Below are 11,592 nucleotides of genomic sequence, written 5' to 3'. Positions count from 1 at the left end.
GAGCAGCAGATCCATACCTGGCCGCTGCACCAAGTCGTTTTCACCCAAATGAACCACCAGCACATGGGGCCGGTTAGTTAATGACATAATACGACACACCAAAGGCATGAGCGCATCCCAAAGCATGCCCCTCTGAGCCTCCCAGCCAACCGTTGCTCTAACAGAAAGCTGCAGCTGTGTCCCAGCAAGAGTAGAGAAGGCCCTCCGATGGGCCCAAAATAAAATCGAGTTGCCACACAGGACGACCCTCGCAGTCACTGGAAGGCTCAGCACACCTAAGAAAAGAAAGAACAACACATTAGAATCAATACCTGATATAAGACTTAAAACCAGAAGAACGCCACCTTCCCATCGCCTGAATATCCTCAACGCTCATGCCCACGAGGGCAGCGGCCGTAGCCACCCCAATCCGAAAGGAATGCAGCCCATAGACTCCAGCATCGCAACCACTGGCCAACAAGGCCCACCGAACAACGGCCCAAAATTGAAATTGAGTCAGGGCAGAACCATCCACATGTATAAAGAGGTAACGCTGGCCCGCTGGCCTCATTGACAGAAATAAACGCACTGCAGCCACTGGGCACAATTCAGGAACCTGGCAAACATTCAATGAAATAATACTGCCACGGCCCTTTTGATCAGTCTTAGAGACTCTTAGGGAAAGCCTAACTATATCAGCACCTAATGTGCAATCGCCAAAGCAGAAGGCTCGGTAGGACACATCACGCTTCGAGGAAGCCAATACTTCACTAGGGCGAAGAGCACCATAGAACATCGTCAGAGTTACTGCGGCGAACAGGTGCGACTCATACAGTGATGAGCACATAGACCTAAATAAAGGCAGGATCTGAAGGAGAACATCGGGCGTGATTGGCCTCCTTCGGTCAGCGGGCCTGTGGGCGGAACGCCACCAACCCTGAAGGACCTTTCTGACCCTAAGATCTACAGAATGATCCTGCAATCCTCATGCCTTAGAAATAAAGGCCAGCGCAAAGAGGTGTCCGGCGATGGTGGAAAAAGAAATATTTTGCCCTTTTAAATATAACATAAACTGCAGCAAAGGAGATATAGGAATTGGCCAAACAAAAGGCAGAGCATTGTGGGCTCAAAATGACTGGAATTTTCCAAAGGCACGCTGATACAGTCTCTTGAGTGCTGGGAGCAAGAGCAGAAGCTATGGCGGCCCCCACCTCTAATTCCAAAAGCTCCACAGGAAAGGAGGTAACGCTGGCTTGTATAGCCTGAATACTATCTGGACACATGCCCACGAGGGCGATGGTCGCTGCCGGTCCACTTTGAAAAGAAATACGTTAGTGCGAATCCATCCAGATGTATGAACAGGTAACGCCGGCTTGTATTACCAGGAAGCTGCCAGAAAGCAGGTCTGTGACGGCAGTGGCAACAGCCGCTCCTGTATGGAAGAAATATAACCCTTCCCTCGGGTATCACACCCATGGGCCCTCATGGCCCTGGGAATATACCAAAATTAAAATTGAGCCAATGCATAGTCATTGATGCATATAAAAAGATAGCGCTGGCCCGCTGGCCTGACAGAAAGAAAGCTCCTTTAGAGCAAAACCAGACACCAGGTGGGCCATGGGTAGCACCTCAGCTACAACACCCAGCTACTACCCCCCTGGTCCGCAGTGAGTATATGCACTGATAACATCACAGAAATGTAAGCGCAGGGCTCCACATGACGTGACTTGCCTTGAAGGCTCATATATTACCAGGGCAAAAGGCTCCCATAAAACCATTAAGGCCACTTCCAGGAATAACTTTCCCTCGTAAAGAGGGAAACACAAAGTGCTGATGGAAGGCAGGAGCATCATGAGTACATCAGGGGTAAATGGCCACATAGAACTGGGCGGCCTTAGGGTGGAGCGCCACAATCACCTTTGCATTTCATGAAGTGGGTTTCAGAATGCGCTTGGGATGGAGATTAAAGGCCAGGCAGAAAGGTGGGCGGATATATTACTTATGATAACACCCTGCCCCTTCTAGGAGAAGATGAACTATGAAGGTGTAAAACTGATATTGGCCATGCCCAAAGTGGGGGATACCAAGATGGCACAGCCGCATCAGTCTGCAAACCCGGAACATGCCGAGCCATGAGCAAAATATAAGAATGTACATTGCAGAGCAAACACGTGCACAAGGCACATGGCACAAGTAGAGCTAGGGGTCTGGGAATTTACCAAAGAACCAATAGCCAGGCTGGACTGAAAACGTACCGTTTAATTCCGAAGGGCAGAAGGCCACACATGTACTACAAGCACTATTGGAAAAATAGCCCAAGAAAATAAAATCCAGGGAAAACCCCATGCCCCTCATGGAAGCCAGCCATTTCTCAGCACACCAAAGGACCTGAAATTAACACCAAAATTCCAGCCACCAACTGCATCAAAGCTTACCTGCAGTGCATCCTCCAGGACAAGTCCGCTTCTCCCAAACAAAGAACGGCTGCTGAGGTCCTTCAAAAAGTAAGCCACAGGGGATATCCACACACCACCTATCTGAGACACCACTGAAATAGAAAACGTGAGCACACCACTTCCGTGTTCTCACAAAGGCACTGAATTAATGCTCTGTCAGAGGAAATGACCTAAAAGGTAAGTACAAGTGACCAAGCAACTCCTACATATCAAAACATTCCTGCCATACTCCTGCTGAATAAATAAGTTTTTATCAGCTAATCAGCTACTAGAGATCCTTAAAGAAAATTACAATTAAACTTAATCCTACAAAAAGCCATACTTCTGATTCAGCGAATTTATAATCTTTTCAATTTAATCATTAGCATAAACATCTTAGCTCATAATGATAGCCACAATGATGAATTTTAACTGGCTAAGAGCATTTCCTTTAAACTTACATGGCATACATTGCCTTTCACTGAATCTCACTATATGGACATATTTTAAAGAGTGTTCTTGCACTCGGGTCCTGCTTGCGGGCTTCCCCCAGGCCCCTGGTTGGCCACTGTGAGAACAGGACGCTGGACTAGATGGGCCACCGGCCTGATCCAGCAGGCTCTTCTCATGTTCCTATGGCTCTTCTTAAAGCCTCATAGGAATTCTAGGAGGCAGGATTTTTATTTACCCAGATTAAAACATCTATTATGCCCTCCAAAGATGATATTGCATAGGCATATCATTTTATTGTTATTTTATTTCAATTTATTTATTATTTTGTATGATACATAGAGCAGAATTAAGAAGCTAAATAATCTAAAACAGCATTATAAGGCAAACCTTGAACTCACCAAGGAACAACAATGAAGTGATTGCAAAACAACCAAATATAACTGTATTGAGTTCAAGCTAATCCAAATGAAACACAAACCATATAAATGGCACTTAATTAATTAATTGATCAATCAAATCAATCAACCAATAAATTATTTATTTATATATTCATAAATTTATTTATATTGGCAAAATATGCCCAGGGGAGAAATCAATTAATTGTACCCCACAATGAAATACCCCAAACCCCTAATGAATGAAGCTGCACATAAAAAATTAACTTGAACTCAGCCTGGGAGAAAAAAAAAAGGAAGGGGGGTAATAGAGAAATATGAGCATAGGGCTGCAGGCGTGCTGCAAAAACAAAGAAACAAACAAACAAGGTACCCAAAGGACCAGCACCACTTAACCCCCATATTGTACTGCTGTGGCGACTAAATGCAATATGTACGCCAAGTCTGCATGATGTAATCAAATGATTTACATATACAATTAAAGTGCACACAAGGCACAAGGCTACAGACACTGTAGAGCAGGCTGAGGGCACCCCTCTAAAGCCAATTGCATAACCTACCCATCTGCAGGAAGATAATCCTATTAAGTACTTAGAAAATAAAGCTCGGGCAAGGCAGGAGGCTACTGCTTCCGCTCTATAGCAGGCTGGCGAGGCCGCTCAAAGATGCATAGCTCTACCTACACTCCCTTCAGGCGATAGCTTCAAAAGCATCAAAAGCAGGGGCAAAGGCAGGAAACAAACCAAACGCCTGCGTGCAAGTAAATACAGGCGTGCTATGCACCTGCTAAACAGGGAATGAAAAGGAAAGAAAACCACCACCTCAACTCTCAACAATTCTCCTAAGCCGGCAGGCAAAAGGAGAAACAAAGCAACCGGCATGTTTAAAACGCCTGCATGTTATACTATGAAACTATCCACCCGCTGAACAGCTGACGCACGGGGATAAAAAGGGAGAGGAAACCGCCCCCCCACTCTCTATAACTCACACAAAAACAAGCAAACGGCACGTTTAAAACGCCCGCCTGCTATTATACCGTGAGACAATTCCCCTCTGCAGAGCAGATGCGTGGGGATGGGGGAGAAAGACGAACCCTCCTCCCCCCACACACACTCCCTAACACTCCGGAGGTGGTGAATGGGAGCGGAACATGAGGCGAGGAAGGCGGGAAACCGCCACATTACCACAGCCTACTTAAACAATAATAAAGCAAGCCGAATAACAAGAGCCTAAGAAATAACGAGGGGGGATTAAAGCAAGACAACAGGATTAAACTGATACCAATCATACTAAGGGAACAAAAACAATGAAGGACACCACCCACCGACCCTTAAGGAAAAAGGAGGAATGAAATAACAACAAACGCTTTAACTCTGGGAGAACTCGGCAACGAGCAGCAGCCGGAGAGCCGGCAGGAAGCCGCCGGGCGCATGGGCGGACGCCTGCAGCCCAGCTGATCAGCGGGGAAACGAGCCTATTTAATTGAATGAATGAAAGCACGGGACGGGAGCAGGCAGTAGCGACGGAGAAACCAGCAAGCAGGCAATAAAAATGGTCACCAACAAACGCTGAGGGAGCCCTTGAAGCGCAAACCACGCAAGGTATGCCGCAAGGCAAAAAAGGCACGTTCTTAGGGAGGAGCAGGCTATATATAGCTGCTCAACCCTTTCCCAATTGGTCAAGGTGCACCACCTGACCAATTACAAATTTTTCTCGAACCTTCCCGAGTCTTCCCAGAAGTAGGGTGGTGGCAAACTCGCCCCTTGCAAAAATGCAGGAACGTTATAATCTCAGTAGGCTGAAAGGAAAAAGTAAGGTAATGTCAACCTCTGTCGTAGAACTTCAATATGCTGATGGTAATGTAATCTCTGCACATTCAGAGAAAGATCTTCAAACTATCCTAAATGTCTTTGCAGAAGCATATGGAAAGCTTGGCCTCTCGCTGAATTCAGATGACTAAGCAGAAAACTGTTCTACTATGGGCAGAAATTTCTTATAGCAGCCAAATTGCTTTGTTGTTCAATGTCGTAGAGGTGCTGTTTAACTAGATCTCTTGCTTTGTTAGCCCCTAAGATTGCGGTGGTGATAAACCATAAGACCAGTGCCTTAAGGAGACACCAAGTATATCTGCACTCTGCAGAAACATGGACCCAGATAGGGCTGAGTTGACAAACACCACACCCTCCATGCGAAACTTTGCATCCTCCAGCAGTCGTTATGGCTCTGAAGCAGCAAGGAAACATGAATAATACTCAAAAGTAATTAATGAGAATGCTGAGACTCCCAAAATTAAATAGAACACAAAAGGTACTTATGTCTTAGTTCAAAATGAAAGGGAATGTTCTTGGAACTCAATCTATGGGACTCCCAGAGACCTGGGCTGTGATTGCAGAGATGCTAATTAGTATGATCTAAGCTGGATGCATGCAAAGTTTGGACTTTGGGAGCGTGGATCAAGCTGCTGAAGTTCTGAAAGAAAACATATAAAACATTCTCCTCCAGAAGTTCTTCTTAACAGTGTTATTCACCAACTCTTGTCTCCAGAATCTCTGAGTGTTGAGCGTCTGCTTCCTCATGAGGGTCAGGGAGGGGGGAGGCACGAGTTCCAGATTTCCCAGCTGTCAGAGGGCGCAGAAGACCAAGTAATTGTTCAGTCTGAGCAAGACCTTGGGATGGGAGGGGAGTTTGACTCCGGACCAGTTCCTACGGATGGCGCAGCCTTGGAAGCAGAGAGCGTGCCACCCTCCGACAGGTTGGAGGAGGCGTTGGAAGATCTTCCAGAGAGGGCGGTGACTCCCTATTTGCCAAGCAGTTCCCGGGATGCCTTGAGCGCGTCACCCCCCCGACCTTGATTAAAAATCTGGGTTGAACTCTCCCTGTTCAGATATTAAGACCTGAGCTGAACTTAGTCCAACGATTTCCCCTCAATGTCAAGATACCGCTCAGGATTGTTTAAAGGATCAGACTTGACAATTAGAACCACATGCAATTAGCATCTCTTTCTGTTTTGATCTTTAGCAGGTAAAGTTTAGTCATGGTCCTTAGTTTGAGAAATGCCACGGACGTGGATGCCAGCATAATTTCATACCAGAGGCATTTTGTAAGCATAGTGACACATTTGACAAAAGGGGACACCACAAATAGATACTGGCAGTCTTTTCCATTAGAAAGACCAACGTGTCTTCTTATGCATGTCAGATGATATAGAGAATAACTGTGGGAGAGTCCCATGGATTATATTCCAAGACCTTCTCATTCCTTCTGGAGTCGCCTATGGAAGCATCTGATGTTCTCTCACATTTTGGCCATCTCCATGTTCTTGTTCATTGGCAAGTGTTTGGGATGGAAAGAATCTATCAATTTCAGCTCTCTCAATTTTCTAGTCGTAAACTCAGTTCTCTTCATTTCTGCATTAATTTGTGGATGTCTGCCTCCTTCTATAGATTTAGGAATGTATGGAATGCTCATCCTGCTAAGAAAAGACATGACTAACATAGGTTTATTGATTTCAGCGGGTTTACTGTTTGTAGATCTTAGCTGCATACAACTCTTGCATGGTACCATCCCCATCCTCTTCTGTTGCAAGTGATAACAGAGAGGGGTAGTAATCTGTACTTGTCCTGCAACACCTTCTCTTTAAGTGTCAGAATGGATTGGCATTCCATAGCTGTAGCATGTAAAGTGTTAGGATGGGCAGCAGATGGCTCCATAGTCTATGTAAGAGAACATCTGGCATAAGCGGAGAAGAAGAAGAAAACTATAGTGAGCAGAGAAAGGTATCAAAGATCAGAGGAAAAAGCTGCAGATGTGTAAGACATACATGGATGAGGCAAGCATCTGGACACCCTGCCGCCTTGGTGATCTGATTAGGGATGCCTGGCATTTGGGCCCATGAGATCATCCACCCTAAAGCCACACCGTGTTCAAAAGAAAGAAGGGGGAAAAAATGAATACACAGAAGAGAATAACAATTACTTGGAAAATGAAGTTACATGACACCTAATAACATACATGGTTTTGCATTGTCTTGTAAGTTGTTGCTGGGCAATTTGATGGTGAGGGCTTTCCCTTTACCAGCCGGAATAACATCTAGAGCGGGTGGATCCCACACCTCCACAAGAATAGTATCTGGCAGCCCAGGTGGCATATAGTCCCACTGGAGCTGGCAGAATAACATTTACTTGGAAAATGCAGTTACATGATACCTAAGAATGTATGCGGTTTTGCATTGTCTTGTAAATTGTTGCTCCAGGATATGATAGTCAAATAAGTTATTGGACATGTTGTTGGAAGTGGGGCAAGAGCAACTCCTGTTTGAGTTCTTTTGTTTGTATTCCAGAAGAAAGATAGAGTTAGGGTCCTCCAGCTGGCTAGGCTTGCCTACCTTTACCTGTGCTCTTCTCTACCTAACTGCCTTCCGTTGTAAACTGATATGCTCAGGGAAGCTGACCTGCCCCTCCTTCCTTTGACTTCTTCTTCCACCGACCGAAGAGAGAGGAGACATCTCTGCCTTTGTTCTCTCCCCTGAGCCATGAGGGCAATGCCCATGCGTGGGCAATGCATCTCCAACTTAGTCAGTTAGTTAGAACTAGGTATGTATTTCCTATCTGCTGTGTATTTCTATAAATAAAGTAGTTTTTCTTATTTTACTGTCGTAAGTCTCAGTGATCTAAATGCAGGGTCAAACCTGCTTCTAGGGTAAATACAAACACTGGCACATGCAGCTCAGATGCTGAGTATCTCTGCTTATTTCCATAACACATGTCAATCTCTTTCATAGCTTAAATTGGCAGAATGTTGGCCCTGTACACATTATTAAGGTTACATATTTCAATTCACAATTCAAAGTGCTGGTGATGACCTATAAAGCCCTGTATGGCTTAGGTCCAGGCTATTTATCAGACCGTATCTCCCTGTATGAACCTGCCTGGGCCCTGAGATCTTCAGGAGAGGCCCTTCTCTCCATACCCAGTTCCTCTCAAGTTCGACTGTTGGGGACGCGGGATAGGGCCTTCTCGGTGGTGGCCCCAAGGCTGTGGAATTCTCTCCCTAGGGATATAAGAATGACCCCCTTCCTGCAGTCCTTCCGGCATCAAGCAAAGACTTCCCTATTTCAACAAGCTTTTGGTACTGATGGATGCTAAAGTTAGGACTGCCGGGACCTGCACTGCTAATGCCAAATATCATTATTTCAAATTGGTTTTGATCCTCTTTTAGCTATCAGTTTGAATGGTTTTAATACTGGATATAGTTTAATTCTATTTTAATGTAGATTTTGTATGTTTTAATTATATGTGTTTTTATCTGGAAGCTGCCACGAGTTCCAGTGTTGGAAGGATGGCGGGATATAAATTATTATTATTATTATTATTATTATTATTATATTATACATATGTACTAACCAATCTGCAATACAAAAATGTAGTTTTTCTCAATCCAGAATCGTGCATACTCTTCCTCAACATGCTACTTTCCATCTAGATTGATTCTAGATCCTGCCATCCACATGGACATGATTATTTGATCCACACATTGAAAACCTTCCCCTTAATTAGGTTGCCCATGCCTTTCCCTCCATGTGCATGTCTCAGCGGAATTAAAAAGCAAGTGATGATTGTGATCTTGCAATAGGCCCACCCACAACGTCATTGAGAAGGTATGAGTAAACCCTGCATGCCAGTGCAGGGACTGCCATGTCCACACACACACCCAACCAAAAAGCTTCAGATTTCAGTATGGGCAAAATATTGTGAAGTCCTAGGAATCTGCAGAAGATCCCTGAGAAATGTTGTCAATCTTCTTAAAGCTGACCTTATTAATACAATATTGGTTTCCCTTGTCAATCCCACAGATACAATACCCTTGGCATTTCCCAGCAGAGAAAACACAGATCTACTCCCAAGTTAAGAGCCATTTGGGTGCTCAGTTTAAAAAAAAAAGTGTGGCGGCAGGGAGCCTGTGGGTGGGGAATATTTTGTTGGCGAGTGCGTGAATAGGTCAAACGTGGTTTGAATCCAAGAGCCGTTTAGAACAGGAATAAGACAGGCCAGACAAGTTTCTTGTAAGAGTCTTTACTAGGCAAAGACATTAGACACAGCTCTCTCCATTGACATTTCTTCCCCCACTCCGAGTTCCTGCCAGTTTCCCATCTTATCACACTTCCAGCCAGCCACTGACCTTGATAGTCTGGCACTCTGTTCTCACAGCTTAACCCTTCTGCTTCAGGTTTCTCTCTCTCTGCTAAAAACCTTGTCTGTGGGTCTCACAGCCTGCGTCACTGACCAACAGCCCCCACCTGAGACTTACAGACTACAAAATTTCATGTTACAATTATTACTTTTCTACAACATTAACTTTTCATTACAAATACATTTCAGTACATGGTTTGTGTTCTTACAGTTTCTATTTACAGTTTCAGTTCAGTTTCTCTTTATTCTTTATTTACACAAGTTTCACAGATTCATGTTTGTTCACTCACGTTAAGCATCTGTACTAGAGATTGATATTTATCTTCACTTAGTGGCTTCGTCATTATGTCTGCCAACATATGCTTTGTGTCACAGTATTGTAGTTTAATGACTCCCTGTTGTATACAATCGCGAATGTGAAAATATCGCACACTGATATGTTTTGTTCTTTTTGTGTTAGCTTCTGATGTTGCCATTGCAATACAAGTCTGATTATCCTCAAATACTGTTATGGGATACTTTGCATTCACATTCACTTCTTGAGCAAGTTGCGTAAACCATTGGATTTCATTACAAGCTGCAGACAGACCCACATATTCAGCCTCAGCACTGGATGTTGCTACAATATTCTGCTTTCTGCTGCACCAATCCAGTACTGAGCCATGCAATCTAAGAATGATGCCTGTTGTAGATTTTCGACTGGCTATGTCTCCAGCATGATCTGCATCTACATAACAGTCTATGCCTCCGTGGTTCTGTGCTGACAGCATTAATCCCTTTGTTCTCATGCCTTTCAGGTATCTTAGCACTCTTTTGACCCCAAGCCAATCATGTTCTGATGGTTTTTCTACTTTTCTACATAAAATGCCCACTGCATTGCATATATCTGGTCTAGATACGTTCACAAGGTATTGCAGTTTCCCTATAACATGTCTGTAAAAGTCTGGCTTTTCATATGCTGTGTTGCATTCTTCTTGCTGGAATGAAACTGTCATTGGAGTACTCACAGGGTTGCATTCCTTCATGCCACAAGTCTCTAGCAGACTATCTATCTTCCCTGTCTGCAATAGGGCAAAACCACCATCTGTAGTGCGTTTTATTTCTGTTCCCAGATATTGTGCAACCGGCCCTAGGCGCTTTGTGTCCACTTGCTGTTTTAAGCTATCAAAGAACTGTCTTTCTTCTGCCTCTCCCGGGCAAAAGAACAGAATATCATCAACATAAATAGCACAATACGTTTTCTTGCCATTCGTGCTTTTTACATACACACATGTATCAGCAACACATCTGGAAAAACCCATATCTTTTAACACTTCATCTAACCGTGTGTTCCAGCACCTTGCACTTTGACGCAAGCCATATAATGATTTATGTAATTTACACACTAAGCCTGGTGTTTCGGTGAACCCTGCTGGCTGTTCCATGTAAATGTCTTCTGTTAGCACTCCATGAAGAAAGGCAGTGCTAATATCATAGTGAAACACTTGCATTTGATTTATGGCAGCAATCTTTAGTAACAGCCTGATTGATTCGAATTTCACTACAGGCGCAAACACATTATCATAGTCAGTACCATAAATCTCTGTGTAGCCCTTCGCTACTAAGCGGGCTCTATATCTTGTGACTATACCTGCACTATTCCTTTTCCTTTTAAAGATCCATCTACATCCCACAGCCTTTTTCCCTTCTGGCAATGTACATAGTGACCATGTTTGGTTTTTCTTCATGGCATTTAGTTCTTCTTGCATGGCAGCCCTCCACTTTTCTTGCTCAGCACGGGGTAGTTGAGCAATATCAGCCAAATTAGAGGGATCTTCTGATGTATTGATTGAGGCTGATATGGTCTCCCGTGATGGCTGTTCTACAACACGTTTCTTCACAACAGTTTGTTTAATATCATGTACCTGTTTTCTTAATGCACCATTTTTAACATATTTTGACTTATCAATCTTGCACTCAACCATAAACATTTTGTTCTGTAATTTCCCTTGCATGCATATTTCACCATCTTTTCTCACAAAACATCTATCCCCTTCAAATGTAACTTTACAACCTATTTGAGCCAATTTTCTCACTGATAGAATGTTATATTTTAAACCAGAAATCAATAATACATCTGTTAAAATTCCCAAATTACCCATC

The sequence above is a fragment of the Rhineura floridana genome, chromosome 22 (assembly GCF_030035675.1).
Source record: "Rhineura floridana isolate rRhiFlo1 chromosome 22, rRhiFlo1.hap2, whole genome shotgun sequence".
NCBI classification, from domain to species: Eukaryota; Metazoa; Chordata; class Lepidosauria; order Squamata; family Rhineuridae; genus Rhineura; species Rhineura floridana.
This window is presented reverse-complemented; position numbering follows the sequence as displayed.